The sequence below is a fragment of the Cervus canadensis genome, chromosome X (assembly GCF_019320065.1).
Source record: "Cervus canadensis isolate Bull #8, Minnesota chromosome X, ASM1932006v1, whole genome shotgun sequence".
In the NCBI taxonomy this organism is placed as follows: Eukaryota; Metazoa; Chordata; class Mammalia; order Artiodactyla; family Cervidae; genus Cervus; species Cervus canadensis.
In genome coordinates this window covers 71576183-71597363 of record NC_057419.1, presented here as the reverse complement: position 1 = coordinate 71597363, position 21181 = coordinate 71576183, and the positions used below count along the sequence as shown (strand labels likewise).

Genomic DNA, 21181 nt, shown 5'->3' with positions numbered 1-21181 from the left:
ACCAGTTTATTAATGCATTAACTTACTGAAGTATATCTTTGTTGCTTCCACATTTTGGCAATTATGAATAAGGCGCTATAAACATCTGTGTGTAGGGTTTTGTGTGATCATAAGTTTACAGTTGCTTTGGGTAAGTGCCAAGAAGTATAATTGCTGGATTGATTGGTGAGAATATAGTTCTGTAAGAAGCTACCAAACTGTCTTCCAAATTAGTTATACCATTTTGCATTCCTACCAGCAGTGAATGAGAGTTCTTGTTGTTCCACATTCTCTCCAGAATTTGATGTTGTCAGCGTTCCTGATTTAGGCCATTCTAATAGGTGTATGGCAACCCACTCCAGTATTCTTGCCTGGAAAATCCCATGGACAGAGAAGTCTGGTAGGCTACAGTCCATGGGGTCGCAAAGAATTGGATACAACTGAGCGACTTCACTCACTAATAGGTGTATACTTGTGTCTCTTTGTTTTAATTTGCATTACCACATAACATACAATGTGAAGCAACCTTTCATGTGCTTATTTGCCTTCTGTATATCTTCTTTAGTGTGGTGTTTATATATTCTGTTTATATTGAAATCACTGATCCTCATGAATCTAATGGTAACTCTTTGAAACATCTACCAGATGCTTAAATTTCAAATCCAAGCAGTATTTTTTTAACTATAGGATATTATCTGAATCATAAAAGACTGATCCTCATATGTGAGGTATAAATAAATCATACTTACACATACTGATATCAAATATTTATATATTAGAATTTTACTAGGATAAAGGATGATTTCATTTCTACTCACAAAAATCAAACAGTGTTTGGAAAATTTTAGAAAGCATCTAGTTAAAATCACCACTCATTTTATGGTCTTATCTTGCAATATTTTACAGGATCATTTCATTCAGAATCCCTTTGTGACTATCTGGAATGCTTCTTGTTATGAGTTCCAGATAAGGTCCATGCTCTTAATCCCCCAAGAACCCCAGAACTGAGGCCTTGGACATCTTGTCTGTGTATACTCAATCATGGAGATCTCTTCTAATATCATAGCTTTAAACTGATAAGAACAGATACTACACTTGATCCTAGCCAAAAGGCTGAGAAGCGAGAGAACAGCATTGAAACAAGTATACTATCAAGGGTGAAACAGATCACCAGCCCAGGTTGGATGCATGAGATGGGTGCTCAGGGCTGGTGCACTGGGAAGACCCAGAGGGTTGGGATGGAGAGGGAGGCGGGAGGGGGGATCGGGATGGGGAACACATGTAAATCCATGGCTGATTCATGTCAATGTATGGCAAAAACCACTACAATATTGTGAAGTAATTAGCCTCCAATGAATAAAAATAAATGGAAAAAAAATCATAGCTTTAAATACCATCTTCATGTTGATAATTCATAAATTTTCATCATGACCCTGGAACTCTCCCCTAAACTCCAGACTCACATACCCATCTTTATAGTCCACATTTTTACCTTTGTTCTATATAAGCATATCACACTTGGCCAACCCCATACAAATTCCTTTCCTTCCCTCCCACATTCGAGCCTCCCCAAACTTCCTTCCGGGTACCTCAGTCCTTCTAGGTGCTCAAACCAAAACTGAATTCCTTTGGACTCCTGTATATTGTATGCTCCAGCCCGTCAACAAATTGTATCACTTCTGCCTTGAAAATGCATCCAGAATTTGACCTCTTCTCAGCACATTTACATTTTGATCCAAGCCCCCTCCTTTCTCACCTGTTTTATCTTATTTTAATAGTTGGCTATTCTCTCTGCTTTCACTGTTGTTCACTTTCAGTTTTTTCTCAACAGAGCAACCAGTGTGATATCTTGAGACACAAATTGTGCTGTATCTTCTGAGGTTGAGCATCTATTTATAATGGCCTCTCATCTCTCTAAGAATAAAATCCTAAGTTCCTACAGTTGCTCACAAGGTTCTTTGTATTCATCTGACTCTTCATCGTTGCTGTTTGTCTCTTAGGGCTTCCCTCTTTCTTGCTCCACAATAGGCACAATGCGCCTCTGTTATAACAGTAACAGGAGATACTTTTCCTCCCAAAAAGTGCTAGACTGGCTTTTCTCTTGGCCCTAGATGCTTTTCCCCTGGCTAGCCTCCTGGCTCAGCCTCTTCCTCCAACTCCCCTGACTCTGTCACCTCCTTCAGATCTTTGTTCATATATCACGGTGTAGTGAGGCCTTCTCATGCAATGTGTTTAAGATTTCAGACTACCTCCCCACACTGGTTATACAATACATTATTTATTTATTTTCTTTTTCCCTTCACTTAAAATGTCAGCTTCATGGGGGAGGTTATTGTTTGTTTTATTCACTATCCCTAGTGCCTCGAAGAGTCATCCTTACTAAATGTTGGTTGATGGAGTGAATTGTTTCTCATAGACTTTAAATACTAGGGAAGTAGTTATAATCCTTTCTCAACTGTGTACTTTTATAGTGGAGAAAGCGATCAATAGGTTCTCTTTTTACTTGGGTTTTCTTACTGAATAGATGCATCTATTTTATTTTTTCTTCACTGAATCTGTTATTAAAAGGAATCCAGTGTGCCTAACCAGAAGCTGTGTAGCCTTTGAACTCTTCATGGGTTCTTAGGATGCTTCCAGATTTTAGTTTGACCTTTAAAAATTAGTTTTGAGTTAGGGATTACTGCTGGATGAGAAGTAAGGTGTAGGATGAAGACCGAAATTCCAACTCAATCTAAACTATTTACAAGGACAAAGACAATAAGGAAAGGAGACTATTTTCAGGGCATCAGGCCTTGTTTCTGTAACTGCTGACACAGGTCTGCCATTAAAATAGTCATATTTCCTCAAATATTGCACTTTCAGATGCAAAGTGAGCAATCAAATGGTTCTGTGAACATGACCTAATTTTCACAACTAGATGTTATATCCGTGCTTTCATTTTGAGTCTGTAAACCTTAAGACCTCAGATTCTTTCAGTCCCAAGCTGATAGTATTCTCGTCTAACACCTAGCTCTTTTAACTGTAATTTTAACATTTTGTGTTTTATAAAATCTTTTATGCATGCCTATATAGAGCTCAGAGCATTACTATCCTAGGGAGGAGGAGAAAAAGGCAATTCAAAAAAACCCCCAAAATATATTCAAAGTAGAATGGTTGAAAAGAATCTATTTCTGCTGCAAAGGAAAAAAAAATCATCATTGTTCTGCTGGCTGGAGATGTTGGAAATGTCTCAAAGAAACACAATTGGATTAATTATATTTTCATCTTTTACTTCCATTCAAGTCTGAGAACATGCACTTCATTGTAGTTTTGCATCCTTCTGGATTATATGAGAAGTTACAAGATTTTCAAGATGTATTCCATGCTCCTCTAGGGTAACATATCAACTTTACTAAGGATTCTGTAGGTCTAATGTTCTTCCTCCTATCAAACTATATGAAAGTAAATTTCTAAAGTGCCAGGTACCAAATTTGAGCTTTTAAAATTAATTCAAATTTTTAAAGATGTTTTACTACATTAAGGTGACCTTGAAAAATATCAATTAAACATAATCCTCTCACTTCAGAGTTTATCCAGTTTTTCTAAGTGCATCTAATCAGAAGACAGGTGGCTCACAATTCATCTACTATTTTAAGGTAAAAAAATAGAAATGTAGTTGAGTAATGTCTGCATAATGAAATGAGAGTGACTTTGAAATTATACTTTTATTCTTATAAAATCCTTTGTTCTAAATATACTTACCCCATGGTCCAGCAGTTTCAAACCAGGCACTCACTGCCCCCAAATATTCATAGCTATGCTCTTTATAATAGATTAAAGCTAGAAATAATGCAATGTCCAAAAATAAATAAATACTCTGTGAAATACTTTTGTGGAGCACAAATTTAAAACAGCGAACAGCACTGCCCCACAGTCTCAGTTTTCCTTCTTTCCAGAGTGGTCTCATGACTAAATAGTCTACTACTATGTGCAGCGGTATAGGAGAATGCCAGGAATAAAATGTTAAGCAAACATAGACAGATCTAAAAGAGTATATATTATATGATTCCATTTAGGTAAAGTACAGAAAAAGGGACTATGAATCTCTTCGGTGTTAGAAGTCAAGGTAGTGATTACTATTGGGGGAGTTAGTGACTAGAACAGGGGTGATTGGTGTTGCTTATTTAATTTACTATGAAAATTCATTGAGTGCTCTACTCATGATTTCTTTATTTGTCAGTATATTTGATTTACTTCAATAAGAAGTTTATTTTATTGTAAAGTAATTAGGCTCCAACTAATAAAAATAAATGGAAAAAGAAAGAAGATATGGACCAAGTATAAAAAAAAAAGTTTATTTAAAAAAAGTCCTTTCTTTTATGTTACTAGAGATTACAGCAAATGAACAGTCAGAGGTCTTTCCATAACTCTGCCATCTTTATGTGTGACCAGCCTGTGCTGTTTTCAGAAGATGAAAAATAGGGCATCAGAAACAAAACAAAAGTCTTCTTCTTGTGTATGAGGTTCCTTTGGCTGCTCTAACAAATTACCACAAACTTGGTGGCTTAAAATGACAGAAATACATTGTCTCACAGTTTTTGAGGTCAGAAGATTGAAATCAGAATCACTGGGATGAAATCAAGATGTCAGCAGTGTCATGCTCTCTCCAAAGGCTCCAAGGGGGTTATCCCTTACCTCTTCCAGCTTCTGGTGACTATTGGCATTCCTTGACTTGTGGCCACATCATTTTAATTTCAATGCCAGCATCTTCAAATCTCTTCTACCTTCTCCTCTCTGTGTCAGATCTCCCAGTGCCTCCCTCTTACATGTATACACGTCATTGCCTTTTGGGCCTACCTGAATAATCTAGGATCATTTCCCCATCTCAGGCTCATTAACTTTATTACATATGCAAAGATTCTTTTATTCCACATAAGATAAAATTCACCAGTTTCAAGGATTAGAATGGAGATATCTTTTGAGGGGCCTTTTGTGTTTTTTTTGGCTTTCATATTATGTAACGATAGACAAGATATAAATTAGATAATATTGTTAACCAAAAGCTGCTTTTTGAGCACACTTAACAACATACAGGTGTAGAAAAATTATTTTTTAGGGTAACCTTACCCCACTCTGTGTCAAATATCCCACTACACTTTTTAATCAAAAGATTGCAGTTGTATTGCTGCAAAGACTTTAGAAATCACATAATGTGGATATTTTCAGTCTTCAGAATTTTTCTTTAGATGAGATCTTTTATGAAACACAAATATAAAACAGCAAACGGCACTGCCCCACAATCTCAGTTTTTCTTTCTTTCCAGAATGGTCTCGTGAGATATACTGGGAAATTTCTAGGGCTCTGTGGAGCTGTTTGAAAATGTACGTAATGTAATCTCTTCCTTTTATTTGGGACAGGCATCTTTTCCAAAGATGATTCAGAAAGATTGGGACTAAGTCTTCTATTTCCACTATTTTTTGTACTGAATTACCTTCACATGGTCGTTCATGGAAGACAGTGCTTCCACACAGCATATGTTTGCCACTATGATGTCAGAGAGGCCCCTTAAAAATTAATTGGCCCACTGGATTTGGGTTCCCTGTTTCATACATTAAACTTCCACTGGCTATCTGCTTTACAGATGTATATGTTTCAATGCCATTCACTCATATTGATGTATGGCAAAAACCATCACAATATATTGTAAGGTAATTATCCTCTAATTAAAAAACATAAAATATTTAAAAAAAGTCATTGGCCCAGATTTCTGGATTTCATAGAAAACATACAGAATTTCAGAAGGAAGAAAAACATGTGAGCAGGTTTATTTGAAAGCCCTAAACTCTCAGTATCGACAGTAGAGCTTGTCACTCAACTTCCCTTAGGATTGTGGAAGCTACTTTCTATGCACTCAGGAAAAAGAATGTCCCAGATAAGCAGTTTTTCATGCAAGCAGCCCATCTATTCAGGTTTCTACTAGAATCCACAGATGCCATCAATTCTAGCCAGCCCCTTGACAGCTAGTAATATCACAGCAAAATGGGCAGCTCCCCTGTTACACTTAGGTTAGTGTGGAGGTGTCTTTCTTGCTTACTTTTGTCCCTTGTTGTAAAACTCAGAGCGTACTGACATGCATATTTTAAATCCCACAGGTTAATTCTGTACATTTCTGTTAACCTTTGTCCCCTGTCGTTTGAAACTTTGTTTTGATTATCTGAGCAGTGTCACTGATGTGCTCTACTGGCTTTATTCAATTGATGCCATTGCTTTTTTGTCAGACAAAGATCTCAAAAGTATTGTGTGCCTACATGTTAATGTAAGCAAAGAAGGAATACATTTGAAAGGACTGATTAATGAGAATGATTTTCTCTTTTTATGGTCATTTGAAATCTTTTGTTTATCCTAGTTGAGCTTTCTACAGTAATTTTCATTTATCAGTAAAAGTATTTGATCTTTGTAAGTGTGAAATAAAATCACTCATGTTGGTTTACCCAGTCGAAGCTCAAATTTTTATTAAAATGGTTAGCCTCATGAAGGCATAGTAACTGAAGGTGATGGTCACGAAAATGCTCTCTCACATTTTCCGCTTTGGAGGGTGTAATTGAATGCTGGCTCCAGACACTGCACTCTGTCCATCATGGCTTTGGTCCTGAGGCCACCATTCCCAGGAGCACATCCCACCCAATGACTGAATACAGCCTGGATACTAAGGCAGATCCATTCCCGCAAGATGTGCATTTCTTCTGATGGTTACTTTGGCTCAAAGACTCCCAAGTCAGCTTGGCCAAAACTTTCTTAGATTGTATGGCAGTACAAAGTTGCCTTCCTTTCTGCCCCCTTGTCCTGTCTCCTTCTAAGAGGTCAGTTCAGATCAGTTCAGTCGCTCAGTCCTGTCCGACTCTTTGTGACCCCATGGACTGTAGCACGCTAGGCCTCCCTGTCCATCACCAACTTGCGGAGCTTACTTATCTCATGTACATTGAGTTGCTGATGCCATCCAACCACCTCATCCTCTGTCATCCCCTTCTCCTCCCACCTTCAATCTTTCCCAGCATCAGGGTCTTTTCCAATGAGTCAGTTCTTCACATCAAGTGGCCAAAGAATTGGAGTTTCAGCTGCAGCATCAGTCCATCCAGTGAATATTCAGAACTAATTTCCTGTAGGATGGACTGGTTGGATCTCCTTGCAGTCCAAGGCACTCTCAAGAATCTTCTCAACACCACATTTCAAAAGCATCAGTTCTTCGACGTTCAGCTTCCTTTATAGTCCAACTCTCACATCCATACATGACTACTGGAAAAAGTATATAGCCTTGGCTAGACAGACATTTGTTGGCAAAGTAACACCTCTGCTTTTTATTATGTTGTCTAGGTTGGTCATCATAACTTTTCCTCCAAGGAGCAAGCATCTTTTAATTTCATAGCTGCAGTCACCATCTGCAGTGATTTTGGAGCCCAAAATATAAAGACTGACACCATTTCCACTGTTTCCCCATCTGTTTGCGATGAAGTGATGGGACCAGATGCTATGATATTTGTTTTCTGAATGTTGAGCTTTAAGTCAACTTTTTCAGTCTCCTCTTTCACTTTCATCAAGAGGCTCTTTAGTTCTTCTTCACTTTCTGCCATAAGGGTGGTGTCATCTGCATATCTGAGGTTATTGATATTTCCCTAGAAATCTATTCCACTTGCTTCCTCAGCCCAGCGTTTCATGATGTACTCTGCAATAAGTTAAATAAGCAGGGACAATATACAGCCTTGACATATTCCTTTTCCTATTTGAACCAGTCTGTTGGTCCATGTCCAGTGCTAAACTGTTGCTTCCTGACCTGCATACAGATTTCTCAAGAGGCCGTCAGTGTGTCTGTTTTCCCATCTCTCTCAGAATTTTCCATATTTATTGGATCCACCACAGTCAAAGGCTTTGACATATCATAAAGCAGAAATGAATTTTCTAACTCTCTTGCTTTTTTGATGATCCATGGTATGTTGGCAATTTGATCTCTGGTTCCTCTGCCTTTTCTAAAACCAGCTTGAACATCTGGAAGTTCATGGTTCAGTATTGTTGAAGCCTGGCTTGAAGAATTTTGAGCATTACTTTACTAGCATGTGAGATGAGTGCAATTGTGTGGTAGTTGAGCATTCTTTGGGATTGCCTTTCTTAGGGATTGGAATGAAAACTGACCTTTTCCAGTCCTGTGGCCACTGCTGAGTTTTCCAAATTTGCTGGCATATTGAGTGCAGCACTTTCACAGCATCATCTTTTAGGATTTGAAATAGCTCAACTGGAATTCCATCGCCTAAGAGGTCACACAGTTGTAATCATGGGATAGCTCTTGCAGCCTCCCCCTCGCCTCATTCCGTTTTCTTTCACAGGCAGTCAGCCATCCACTACACCCCAATAATTCTTGTGCTTAAATCTCATTTTTGTGTCTGCTTCTCCAGAAGGATGATGTGCATTACCACATTAAAAAAAAAAAAAAAAAACTTCTTTCAAATAATGACATATTTAGGCCCTTTTATACATATTGGTATACATATTGGTATTCAATCATAGACTTATATACCTCTGTAGTTTTTCAGGAAGCTCTTAAATAAACTTGAATATTCTCTTAATTTATTTTGTTGAACCCTTCCATTTAAACTCAGCCAGCTAGTATAGGAAAGTATAGTTTCTCCTGCATCTGCCAGTCAAAGGAGGTTTGTTTACCCTACTGGCAAATCAAGACGACAGAGTGACTCTTTGCCAGGTCTCCTGTGATGCTGAGATGTCGGAAAACACTTTCACAGGCTACTAGACCCTATTATGCAATTGTGTAACGCAGGCTTGGGTTAAGAACTCACACTTGCCTAGGAAGAGTCTTGACACCCTGCTATTTAGGATGAACATGTTGGTGCTTTGTTTTATTGTGTCTGTACCACTGAATCTCATTTTGTCATGTGTCATCGTGAGGGGGCTGAGGGAAATGGTACTTATTAACTCCTCAACTGCGTACACTTACTTTGCAACAAAAGAAGGTTACAAGTGGATAGCCTCCCTATATCCATTATGGTCAAGTGTTAACAATCATTTTTAGCATCTGAATGTCAACACAAGTTATTGAAGTGCTTTAGAAGTTGACCAGTATCTAAATCTTGATACAGATTCCTCCCTTATTGAAGTGTCATATGCATACTAAACAGTCTGTTCCATCCATTTCCAATTAATACCCCAATTTTACTGAAAACTCCTGAGAATGCTGAGTTTATAATGTCAGTTTCAAATCTGGAGAATCCCTGAGAATAAACCAGTACAGTAGTTGCCATCAAAGGAGCAGCTGAAGGTCATACTATGAGGTGCATTAATTCTTCCAGCATTAAATCTTATAAAAATGGTACTTTATTGTGATTAAGTAGATGTTCTTAAAAGGCCCATTAACTCTGGTGACCACGTCAGTTATAAATTTGTGTTATGTAAATGGGACCCCCAAATGACACTGTCATCCTATTGCTTTGTACCTAGGATCACAGTAGGTAAAGCCACTGTTTGACAATATCTTTGTTTGATTTTCAGACAAAATCTGGAGATAGCTGAACAGTTCACATCTCATGTCCTGAAGACAAATTGCCTCAGTGCAAATTCTATTACCAGTTAAGAAAACTATCTCCCTGAATCTGACACACTAGGGTGGCTTAGAATATGGTTAGCTAGCAACGCCTGCTTAAAATGGCAGTGGGAGGTACTTGGGAACTTTTGTTCCCTTCAGTTGCTATATTTGACCTTTGGAATGGAATTCCACCTGAGCTATTTCAAATCCTAAAATATGATGCTATAAAAGAGCTGCATTCAATATGCCAGCAAATTTGGAAAACTCAACAGTGACCACAGGACTGGAAAGGGTCAGTTTTGATTCCAGTCCCAAAGAAGGGCAATGCCAAAGAATGTTCAGACTACTACACAATAGCACTCCTTTCACATGCTAGTAAGGCAATGCTCAAAATCCTTCAATCTAGGCTTCAACAGTACGTGAACCGAGAACTTCCATATGTTCAAGCTTGATTTAGAAAAGGCAGAGGAACCAAAGATCCAATTGCCAACATCCGTTGGATCATAGAAAAAGCAAGAGAATTCCAGAAAAACATCTACTTATGTTTCATTGGCTATGCTAAAGCCTTTGACTGTGAGGATCACAACAAACTGTGGTAAATTCTTAAAGAGTTGGGAATAACAGACCATCTTACCTGCCTCCTGGGGAACCTGTATGCAGGTCAAGAAGCAACAGTTAGAACTGGACATGGAACAAGGGACTGGTTCCAAATTGGGAAAAGAGTATGTAAAGGCTGTATATTGTCATCCTGCTTATTTAACTTATATGCAGAGTTGTGATTGTTCAGTCACTCAGTCATGTCCGACTTTTTGTGACCCCATGGACTGCAGCACGCTGGCTTCCCTGTCCTTCACCATCTCCCAGAGTGTGATCAAGTTCATGTCCATTGAGTCAGTGATGCCATCCAATGATTTCATCCTCTGTAGACTCCTTCCCCTCCTGCCTTCAATCTTTCCCAGCATCAGGGTCTTTTCTAATGCACTGACTCTTCACATCAGGTGCAGAGTATTGGAACTAAGCCTCAGCATCAGTCCTTTCAATGAATATTCAGGATTGATTTCCTTTAGGATTGACTGGTTTTATCTCCTTGGAGTCCAAGGGACTCTTGAGAGTCTTTTCCAGTACCATAGTTTGAAAGCATCAATTCTTTGGCACTCAGCCTTCTTTATGATCCAACTCTCACATCCATACATGACTACTGGAAAAACCACAGCTTTGACTATATGGACCTTTGTTGGCAAAGTAATATCTCTGCTTTTTAATGTGCTATCTAGGTTTGTCATAGCTTTTCTTCCAAGGAGGAAGCCTCTTTTAATTTTGTGGCTTCATTTACCTCAAACACTGATTTTGGAGCCCAAGAAAATAAAATCTGTCACTGTTTCTACCTTTCCCCCATTTGCCATGAAGTGATGGGACCATATGCCATAATCTTCATTTTTTGGAATGCTGAGTTTTAAGCCAGATTTTTCAATCTCCTCTTTCACCTTTATCGAGAGGCTCTTTAGTTCCTCTTCACTATCTACCATTAGTGTGGTATCATTTGCATATCTGAAGTTGTTAATATTTCTTCTAGCAATCTTGATTCCAGCTTGTGAGTCATCCAGCCAGGCATTTTCTTTGATGTACTCTTCATATGTTAAATAAGGAAGGTGCCAATGTGTAGCTTTGATGTACTCCTCTCCCAATTTTGAACCAGTCTTTTGTTCCATGTCAATAAGTTATAGCTGCTGCTAAAAATAGAGGCAAGGGATGGACCTAGGTTTTCTAAGTCTTTAAAGCTTTTACATTTGGCAGGGGAGATGCTTTATAGAAAAGAAAATGAAATCATGATGCCAAGTGCCTGCAGCAGCTTCAGTGCTATTGCATGAAATAAATTTTGAATATAAATGCCTGTGGTTTCCATGGGAAGGGCCCATGCTCATGAAAGGGTCCTGAAATCTGTCATTGGCATCTTAAAATTTTATCTTTGAAAAGGGACTTTGTTAACTCCACTGAAATATTCACCTTGTCTATGAAATAAGTATATAGAGACCACGAGGAGCAGGGCCAAGATTAATAAAGAAATGGCACCATATTTTTTATACTTTAGTGTCCAGCTGCCCCCAACACACACCCACATGTGCCCCTAACAAAGGTATGTTGTTATAATACAGATTCTCAGTCAATGCTTGTTAAGTAAAGCCAGCTATAATGTGTGTTTGTTAGTCTATAATTAGTGTGAGAAAGTGAAGGTAGGACTATAGAGATAACCAAGATGAGGAAAATAATAAATAAAATTAGAAATTTTTATTAAATAAATATTTTTTTAATCCAGGAATTATTTATGAACAATTTACTTAATAGTATGCTATTAAGGAACTAGAAGCATAGATATAATTAAGATAGGGTAGCTGCCCTTTGGGAGTTTACAGTTTAGAAACAGGAGATATATAAATATGTTTCAAAGTCATAGAAACTGTAAGGTAGGAGTATTTAATTTTACTGATTGTGGTAATGAGCAAAGTTTTAAAGAGAAGGTAGTGTTTCATCTGTTGATCAGAATAGTGAGGCTTTCATTGACTAGATAATGGAATGGAATAGACAGAAATACAGATAAAGATATATGAAAGACAGAGGATCACTCAGAAAATAATTTGATACAGTAAAGTTTTGGGATTTCCAAAAGGTATGACAAGAGAGTGTCAGATCGGGGTCTGATTATGTACCTTACTAAGGAGTGCTCATTTTCTTCAGTTAATGGTGGGTAGCCAAAACCATAAAGCTAATTTAATCAAGCGTGCACATTGGTAACATTAACCTAGGACTATAGTGGGCTGTAGGAAGTACAAGAGGGAAATAAAGATTGCTGGGAGAAATATCAATAACCTCAGATATGCATATGACAACACCCTTATGGCAGAAAGTGAAGAACTAAAGAGCCTCTTGATGAAAGTGAAAGAGGAGAGTGAAAAAGTTGGCTTAAGGCTCAACATTCAGAAAACTAAGATCATGGCATCCGGTCCCATCACTTCATGGCAAATAGATGGGGAAACAGTGGAAAGAGTGGCTGACTTTATTTTTCTGGGCTCCAAAATCACTGCAGATGGTGACTGCAGCTATGAAATTAAAAGATGCTTACTCCTTGGAAGGAAAGTTATGACCAATTTAGACAGCATATTAAAAGGCAGAGACATTACTTTGCCAACAAAGGTCCGTCTAGTCAAGGCTATGGTTTTTTCGGTGGTCATCTATGGATGTGAGAGTTGGACTATAAAGAAAGCTGAGCGCCGAAGAATTGCTACTTTTGAACTATGGTGTTGGAGAAGACTCTTGAGAGTCCCTTGGACTGCAAGGAGATCCAACCAGTCCATCCTAAAGAGATCAGTCCTGGGTGTTCATTGGAAGGACTGGTGTTGAAGCTGAAACTCCAATACTTTGGCCACCTGATGAGAAGAGCTGACTCATTGGAAAAGACCCTGATGCTGGGTAAGATTGAGGGCAGGAGGAGAAGGGAACAACAGAGGATGAGATGGTTGGATGGCATCACCGACTCAATGGACATGGGTTTTGGTGGACTCCAGGAGGTGGTGATGGACAGGGAGGCCTGGTGTGCTGCGGTTCATGGGGTCACAAAGAGTCGGACATGACTGAGCAACTGAACTGAACTGAATGTGAAAAATCCCTTTAAAGGGATTTGAGACCAGAGGTGGAAATATCAATTAATTCAGATGAAAGAAGATGAGGTCAAGGGAGTTGCAGTGGGGTGGGGGTGGTAGTGTGGAGAATACATAAAGAAGAAAAAGAATCAACAGGATTTGATCAGCAATTACACATTGAGACAAAGGAGAGAAAGGAATCTGTGGTCCCTTTAGATTTTCTGGTTTAGGGAATATAGAATTAATTTGGGGAACAAGATATGAATTAGCTTTGGTTATACTATAAGAACTTGTGTGATTCCTAGGTATAGTTATTAGGGGTGGATGGAAGGGTGAGTTCAAGGGATCTGGATGAATATATACATTTCAGCAAATAATTAGTAGCTAAAACCATCAAAAGTGCATCTATTCATGAGTAATGTGTGGAGAGAGATGAGACCAAGCAGAGAATCCAAGAAGCCCAATATTTAAGGGCAGAACTCATTGGGTTGGAGGGTGAATTGTAAATTGTCAAGAGAAAACTCAGCATAAGAGAGTGGTGTTATGGAAATCAAAAGTGGAGAGAGTTGTGCTGCTGAGAGATTAAATAAAATGAGGTCATTAGTGACCTTGGCAAGACCAGTTCTTGGGAGTGAAAGGCACATAAATCTGGTGATGCTTGAAAAGGGAGAAATGAGAAGTGGAGTCAATGCATGTAGAATGTGGTATCAAGGGAATGAATTGTTCATTACACCAAATCAACAGTTATTTTGATGTCCTCACATCTGAAGTTGTCTCAGATTCTTTTATCTTGCCTAGATTCTTTTATCTTGTCTAGAGTATTTGAGAAACATAGTGTATCATTTGTTATTACTCTCTTCTCTACAACATTAATTTTTAGTAGTCATGAGAAGAGTGAATAATAGCCATAAAAGAAAACAATGATTATATATAATTATTCAAGGACAACAGAGGAATAAATACATTAAATATTACAGTACAAGGAAAAGTAATGGAATAATGATTTTTAATTGCATTAATATGTTTCCTATATTTATATACAGAAAATATATACACACTTATTGGTCTGTTGCAATATTTCAAACTTTATAGTGTATAGTTTCCAGCCTTAACTTCTGTAAAGTTGACAATGACTGTTGGAAGAGCCTTTTTAAGTAATTTTAGTTTTGAAAATATTCCACATGAACAAACAGATATAGAAATAGAAAAAGTCCTAACTGTAAAAATAAGCTCAGCAGACACTTTTAGAAATCCCACTTCACAACCAGTTCTAGAAATTGCAATACAGTCTAGAATTGCAATTCTTTGTTTCCTTGGAATAAATTCTAGGGGCTTTCAAATGTCTCCATCAAAAGAATTTTAAAAACGAATGAAGTCTTCAAGGGTTCACATACAGTGTCAGCATTAAAGTCGCTTGTATTTTGTTGATGGGTCTTTAAAATCACAAGATCAGTGCTTTATTTTAAAATCTACTTTTAAAAGCTAGATTATGTAATATTCAGAGTTTGGAGACAACAGTAGCACTCAAAGAGAGCTTCAATAACTTTGTCTCTGAGCCATTTGGAATTGACTCTTGCACTGAACCTGTGTAGCTGAATCTGTATGTGTTGGGAGTTGAATATTTAAGTGGGAGTTCTCTAGGTTAGTCTTCCCTGGTGGCTCAGAAGGTAAAGCATCTGTCTACAATGCAGGAGACCTGGGTTCGGTCCCTGGGTCAGGAAGATCCCCTGGAGAAGGAAATGGCAACCCACTCCAGTACTCTTGCCTGGAAAATCCCATGGTCAGAGGAGCCTGGTAGGCTACAGTCCATGGGGTCGCAAAGGGTCGGACACGACTGAGTGACTTAATTTTCACTTTCTCTCAGTTAACTTGTGTGTAGAATTCAGTGTTTTTTCAAGAATAAGTAATAAAAATGTGCTATTCTGAAGCTTATACATACATTATTAAAATTCAGAACATCAGCAATTGTTTAGAATTTAGAACAGCAAAGGGTTTTCCTTTTTGAGGAATACTTTAACATGAATATTATTTAGAATTGCAGAATGACTTGAAGTTAATTTTACTATTATTTTAATTTATCTACAACAAATAGCTCTCCTTTTTTCTGCTCCCTCTGCCTTTGGAAGTTACCTTATTATTGGGTAAAAAGTGCCTCTGTTTAAGTGATTATTATTCTTTTTCAAAATTAAATTTTCCTCTGATTTAATTAAGAAAATAAAGACATTAAAGATCACCAAATAGTTAAAAATGAAGGATCTCAGACCTTTGTGTCATCTTTACTAATAATATTTACCCATTTTTTCCAAATTCTGTTCGAAGAAGAGTGAATCATTCTGTGAAGGGTAGACAGTGAACCTTATTATTGATAGATTTGATTCCTTATGCATTTTATATTATGCAGAAGTGCATTTTAAAAACTGAAGTCGAATAGATTTGCAATATTAAATTAGTTTCAGGTGTACAATATAGTTGTTTGATATTTGTATGGTTTATACTATAATTATGACATAGTTATTAAGCTATTATTGACTATGCTCCCCGTTCTGTACTTTATATTCTTGTGACTTAATTTATAGCAGATAGTTTGTTCCTCTTAATCCCCTTCACCTATTTTGCTCATTTATCTATCCTCTCCCTGAGGACAACCACTAGTTTGTTCTCTGTATCTGTGAGTCTGTTTCTGTTTTTGTTTGTTTGTTTGTTTATTTGCTTTGTTAGATTCTACATATAAGGGAAAGCATAAAGTGTTTGTCTTTGACTTATTTCACTAAGCATAATACTTTCCAGGTCCAACCATGTCATCACAAGTGGCAAGATTTCATTGTTTTTAATGGCTGAATAATATTTCATCACACACACACACTCACCCACCAACATCTTTATTCAGTCATCTTTTTATGGATGTGTAGGTTGTTTCCATATCTTGGCTATTGTAAATAACGTTGTGTTGAACATGCATCTTTTCAAATTAGTGTTTTTGTTTTGGAGGGGCTAAATAGCCAGAAGTGGAATTGTTGGATCATATGGTCGTTCTATGTTTAGTTTTTTAAAGGTACCTCCACACTCTTTGCCATAGCGACTGTACCAATTTATATTTCTACCAACAGTGTACTAAGATTCTCTTTTCTTCACATTCTCGCCAACACTAGTTATTTCTTGTTTTTTGTTGATAGCCCTTCTGAAAGGTATGTGGTGATATTTCATTATGGTTTTGATTTGCATGTCCTTGACAGTTAGTGGTGTTGAACAGTTTTTCATGTGTCTCTTGGTTAAATGTATATCTTCTTTGGAAAATTGCCTGTTTAGGGCTTCCGCTCATTTTAAAATCAAAATTTTGAGGTATATGAGTTGTTTATATGTTTTGGATATCAGCCCCTATTTGGATGTATTTGCAGTGCATTTCTCTTATTGAATAGGTTGTCTTTTAGTTTTGTTGATGGTTTCCTTTACTGTGTAGGTTTTAAGCTTGATGTGGTCCCATTTGTTATTTTTGCTCTTCTTTCCCTTGCTGGAAGAGACGGATCTGAAAAAAAATACTGCTAAGATATATTTCAAATGTGCACTGCCTATGTTTTCCTCTAGGAATTTTATGGTTTCAAGTATTACATATTAGTCTTTAATCAATTTTGAATTTATTTTGTATATTATGTGAAAAGATGGTCTAGTTTCATTGATTGTAGCTTTCTATTTTTCTTAATACTATTTATTGAAGAGACTGTCTTTTCCCTATTGTATAGTCTTGCCTCTTTTGTCATAGATTATTTGACCATCTGCGTGTGGGTTTATTTCTGGGCTACCTGTTCTGTTTCATTGATCTATGTATCTATTTTTATGCTGGCAACATACCATTTGTTTGCTTGTTATTAGCTTGCAAGGGGAACTTTTTATTACTGTGCTTAAAAATTTTCCATTGCACTGAAGAAATACAGAGTGACTAACTGAATGAACTTTGGCCTTAATGAATTCACATTTTACTTTCTGATTCATTACATTAAAGCACCGTGCTGTTTTGATTACTGTAGCTTTTTAATATAGTTTGAAGTTAGGGAGAGTGAAAGCTCCAGCTTTGTTCTTATTTCTCAAGATTGCTTTGACAGAAATGCATTTTTAAATGTACAATAAAACTTAATCATACAGGCAGGTATGATATACAATAATTATTTCCTGCAAAAAAGATTTCAACTGTTTAAATAGTAATAATATATTGAAAAATCTCTGAATACATGCTGTCCATCTTAGTTTGAGACCATTGTTATAAATTTGAAATATTAGTAACGTATGATATTTGTATTTAAAAAATCCTGTATTTCATTGGAAATGCCATTTCCTCCATCTTACATATGTGTTTCTCTTAAAGAATTATCTTCCAGGAAAACTATTGTTAGCTCTCTATTAACCCAGATTGCTTTATCTCAACTATGATTATCTTGTCACTGTTTTTCAGTTTATTATAGTGAAGAAAGCATAATTCAAGCTGTCAATGTAATGTTGAAAAACACTCTGGTGGAAGATGACCAAGATAAAATTCCTTCTGTGTTACTAAGCAAGTTATTTAACTTCTCTGCCTCTGTCTCTTCATCTGTCATATGGGGCTAATAATATTTCATATTTTATCAGGTTGTTTTGAGGGTTAAATAGACAATATGAGGAAAGTTCTTATAATAGTTTTGACATATTCTAAACATTCAGTATGTATAAATTATTTTAGGATAGAATATGTAATCCTAATTATTGATTCTTTCTCTTTGCTTATGTTTCAAAATGAGCAACATCCCTTATTTAGCCTAGTAGTCCCTTCAACATTACTAATCTGGTTCTTTTTGACTGAGAAAGTCATAGTGACAGTCAAATCTAGGTATACCTAAAGGAACAACATTTTCAACGTATACATTATCCATATTTTATAGCATAATATATAAAATATGCAAGGTATAGTTCATTGTTCCTTATTCTAATTTTTCATTTATTTAGTAAATCTATTTGTAGGATACCCTCTCAATTACACTGCCGAAAAATAGCATTTCTTCAAAGCATAGCATTAACTAGACTAGGAACTAACCCACTTCATTTTAAAAGAAAACATTAATATTTTCCTTATGAAAACAAGAGAGCCAATTATGATATTAATATCACCGAATAAGCTAAGAATGTCAAAAGAGCTCTCAGTATGTTTTATCCCAGTGAAAAAAATGAAGGAGATCAGTCTGACTTTCACAAGAGGTTCTCTGGAAGAGAACAGTATACTAATAATAGCAAGGTCAGGTAGCCTGCTTCATTGTTCTACACTTCTTATTTCTCTCTTTCCCAGTGGTTACAAGCTGGCATGTTTGGCTCATGGTTCAGTTTCAACATGACTAAAGCATACAAGAAAAGGGTAAAAATACGGACGTGCCAGAAGCACAGGCCGTTTCTTGTTACAAAGGCATTAACTTTTTCCAGGACACGTGACTGGGATTTTTGAGGTGGAAATGCAGGCATTTCAAAACAGAAAACTCACACTATAAGGAGTGACCGGAAGAGCACTTCTGTCTACAAGGAGAAATGTGCCTTGTAATGAACTACAGTGGGCTCTAAAATGCAATCGCTGGGAGCTACACAAGGAAGAGAAAAGAATAGAAACAGAATAGAGAACATCCAGATTTACAGCATCCCTGAAGGCAGCTGAGGGGATGACCCCATTACTTTCATTGAGCAATTTGTTCCATCTCTCCTCACACATCCCCTCACTAGGACTTCTAAAATAGAAAGATGCACAACATCCTTCAGCCTTTTCCACTGCCTCAAAAAGATTCCCAACTTTGATTATTAGGGTTTTAGAACTTCTTCATGTTTTACTATTTTTAGTGTTTGATTAACCTTCTATTTTTTTTCCCTGGGTTTATTTTTCTCCTTGACCTAGATCATACAATCATATACTGAGGGAATTTTTCTAAATGAAATTTGTTAGAAATGACTTGGCAAAGACTGGCAAAGCTCACAGTATCCTGCAGCAATAGAATTAATGAAGAGTTGTTTTTTTTTAAATAGACAAAACTAAGACTGATTAATTTTTGGATGATTTTGAAACCTAAAGGCCAAGAAGAAAATTTGAAGAAATAATTTTAGAAAGATAATTTATATCTAAATGTTACAAGCATTAGAAAACACTGTCAGATTAATAAGCAGCTTTTGTTTTTATTCATTCAAGGGATATCATTTTATAAGATTCACACCATTGATTTTATGCTGAATAATGTCTTTATGCAAACTATTTGTGAAGATGTACTGGAGAGTAATTGTATAATGCTGCATCTAGCAGCATTTGGTCTTTGTTTCTCAAGTCTTGTGCCATATCAATATTTTTCCCTTGTGGAAACTAAAGTCCTCTCTTGAAATCCAAATTTATAAGCAGATGCATAAGGTCATGAGAGACTTAGAACATATCATGACATGATCAGTTGTGCAGTCTGATTCAGTTCGACAGAGAAAAGATTTCTAGTTATATGGAAGTATCTGTTTTGTTGGTAGATCTGTGCCACACATTCATAGAAGTCTGACTTTGTGCCATGAGCTGCGTTAAGTGCTGGGGATACAAAGATGTAAACGACAGACACTAGCTACTGGGCAAGTCAGACTCCAGTGAGACTAGCTGCTTTGCAGGAAGAATGTATTATTTCCTCTAGAGATTATTATCACTGAGAAAAAATGCTTTCTTTATAGCATGTGAATTTTTATATGTTTAAGTGGCTTGGCTAGCTTTGAAACTATCACTGTATAAGGACCAAAAGTTAGTGGTTGATAGCAAATTTTAGAATCCTCACTGCAACTCTGTTTCGGGTGAGAGTGAAGTTGTGTCCGACTGGGCGACCATGTGGACTTAGCCTGCCAGGCTCCTCCATCCATGGGGTTTTCCAGGCAAGAATAATGGAGTGGGTTGCAATTTCCTTTTCCAGGGCATCTTCCTGATCCAGGGGTCTAACCCGTGTCTCCCGCATTGCAGGCAGACTCTTTACCATCAGAATCACCAGGGAATCCCACACTATTAAAACCAATCAACCAGATATTTATGAAAGTAGCACATGGAAAGTTAAGCCAAGCCTTGTCTTATCAGATTAAACCAGGATCTGGGAAACTTTTTCAGTCAAGGGCCAGATAGTAAATATTATTGGCTTGGACTCTACAGGGCACATGATTTCTGTTGCAACTGTTCAACTCTGCCATTGTACCATGAAAGCAGCCATAGATGATATGTAAGTGAATGAGTATGTCTGTGTTCCAGTAAAACTTTATTTAAAGAAACATATAACTGGCCTGATATGACCTACAGGTCTTTATTTGTTGACCCATGGGTTAAGTGATGAAAGTAATATGTTTCCTGCTAGCGAAGTTATGTGGATTACTTGATTTAGAATATGTAGAATCCTTAGAACCGTGTCTGGCATATAGTAAGTGCTATAAATGTCTTTCTGATGATGATGAATAAATAGAAATATAAGAGAAAGACACATTTAAATTTAAATCATTTCTAGGAGTTACACCACATATATATTACTTTAAAACTTGGATTATCGACCAGTACTCTAACTGGATTTCAACATATCAACCATTAAGATATATGGTAACGTGTTTCGTGAATGAAAACCTTCAGATGATTCAGTGTTTCAGTTATGTCTTGCATGTATTAGGGCTGTCTGTAGTGATAGGTATCAATAGATTCAATAATAGTTTATACTCTTCAATTTATTTTTCATTCGCCATACATGTATTTTTTTTAAACTTCTAATCATTTCCCTAAACTTGGTTCATTCAACTGACATACTTTGGTTTTCTATTTATACATCTGCTTCAATTTTTTTTTGTTTTTCTTTTTTGCAGGGATATATTGCTATAATAGAGATATATTTGAGCAAGAAAGAGAAAGGAATTCTAGTATTCTTGACTATTCTTATCTCCCACAGTGATACACCTAATAGCAGCTCTACATCATATACACTGTTCTTGATTTTACCAAATTGTTGGAATC

General features: G+C 36.8%; 1 protein-coding gene and 1 pseudogene across 1 annotated transcript in view; one reads left to right on the top strand and one right to left on the bottom strand.

Moving 5' to 3' along the window:
* The window catches only part of IL1RAPL1 (interleukin 1 receptor accessory protein like 1), a 1385702-nt gene that overhangs the window by 294274 nt on the left and 1070247 nt on the right, over positions 1 to 21181 (top strand). The gene's annotated exons all lie outside the window — the stretch shown is intronic.
* Positions 998 to 1104, bottom strand: LOC122436235 (annotated as a pseudogene).